The following is a 2153-nucleotide window of genomic DNA, read 5'->3' on the forward strand; positions in this document are numbered from 1 at the left end:
TTTCAGCTAGATTTTCTGTCTGAAAACAATATTTTCAACTACTTTCAGCTTAAAAGGATCAATTTAATGTTGACAGCATTAAGGGAATATGGTGGCGCGTGGTAGTTATGTGCTGTGGAGTCAGTGCCGACTCACAGCAACCCTGTAGAGGGTTTCTGAAGCTGTAAATCTTCATGGGACCAGAAAGCCTCATCTTTTCTCCCACAGAACAGCTGGTAGATTCAAACTGTTGACCTTGAGGTTAGCAGCTCAACTTGTAATCACTACACTACCAGAGCTCCTTAAGGGAATTATAGTCATAGCCATATATTTTGTATCCATACATTTCTGCACTGAATTCTGTTCTTGCTTAGATTCAATTAAAGTTAATTGAATAAGAGTTTATCATATTAACTTGTCAAAATGAGTATAGAAATGTACCTGGAAGACAGCAGCAACATCCCTCTAGATGTGTTGCAATAGAAAATATGCATTTGAAACACAAGTTATCACATAATGAAGACACATGGAAATAGATTCCTTGAATGTAAAAGTAGAATGTCAAAGTGAGGAAGAGCAAGTAGGTAATTTGTAAAGAGAGGTAAGGAGAAACAATCATATCACAATCTTAAAACAGATGCAATTCTCTCTCACTCTCTCCAAGCCCCAAACTCCCTCAATGTTTTTTGTTTTAGATATTTAGAAATATGTAATAAGATAATAGGTTTATTTTTCACATATCCAATGTTGCTATTGCTAAGTGCCTTGTAGTTGGTTCCCATTCATAGAGAGATGCTGCATAGGGCTTCCAAGGAGGAAATAGTGGGTTTGAACTGCTGACCTTGTGGTTAGATTATCCTATAGCTTATCCTATAATGCCACACCAAGACTCCCCATATCAAATACACGCTTAAAAAATTAGTATATTTACTATGAAAGCAACTTTACTATAACCTTCTGGTGATGGTATAAATGGGTACATACTTCTTTGAATTTAACAATATAAATAATTTGATATATTGAGATATACATTAAAATGTATTGATATAGGGAAGTCTCTATAGAAATACCAAAACACACACACACATGAAACTTTTACCACTGAATTGATTCTGACTCACAGTTTCCCACAACTGTAAATCTTTGTAGGAGAAGAGAGCCTCATTCTTTCTTCCATTGAGACCTGGTGTATTTGAACAACCGTCCTTGTGGTTAACAATTCAATTCCTAACCCACAGTGCCACCTAGTATCCTTATGTTGTTTTGTTGTTAGGTAGAGATGTGTCATTGTTGTTGTTAGGTGCCATCAAGTTAGCTCCCACTCATAGCAACCCTTTGTACAACAGAACTGAAAAGTGCCTGGTCCTGTGGCACACTAAGAATTATTTGAGCCATTGTTGCAGTCACTGTCCATTCTTTTTGCTGACCATCCACTTTACCAAGCATAATGTCCTTTTCCAGAGATTGGTCCCTCCTGATAATATTTCCAAATTATATGATATGAAATTTCCCCATCCTCACTTTTTTTTTTTTTTTAAGTTTTTATTGTGATTTGAGTGAAAGGTTCCAGGGCAGATCATCAGTTTTACATTCAACAAATCATATACTTTGTTTCATTACAATGATTATAAACCCCTCCATGTACCACCAGTTAACAGTGTTTCTCACTATTCATTTTAGCTCTTTTTATTTGTTTGTTTTAAACATTCAGGTATATATAATAATTTAAACCACCAAAGGGCACATTCTGCAGCCTACCTCCTGGCTGCCTGCCCTCAGTCCCTTTCTTTCCATAAATCTAGAGACCTCAGCTGCTTTTCTCTCCATGTCCTCATCTCTGCTTCCATCTCTGGTGTTGCTGCTCCTCTGGATAGGGTCCCACATTCTGCTTGTGCTCTTCTTCCTGGTGGTCCTAGGGTCTTCTGTTTCTGAACTGTAAGCTTAATCACTCCCCTGTTTTTGTTTCAAAACTTCTACCTTTACAATTGTGACAGTGCAATTAGTCATGATAACAATTACTCACCATTGAATCATAAGAATCTTATCTCCATATCTTTTCACTCACTACCTTAATTTATTTTCCTTCCTTTTTTGAAAAAAAAAAAAAGTTTTAGTGTGAATTATGTGATAGTTTACATGGGAGAACATTAGCTTTACATTCATCCTATCATATA

The sequence above is a fragment of the Chrysochloris asiatica genome, unplaced genomic scaffold (assembly GCF_000296735.1).
Source record: "Chrysochloris asiatica unplaced genomic scaffold, ChrAsi1.0 scaffold00332, whole genome shotgun sequence".
NCBI lineage: Eukaryota > Metazoa > Chordata > Mammalia > Afrosoricida > Chrysochloridae > Chrysochloris > Chrysochloris asiatica.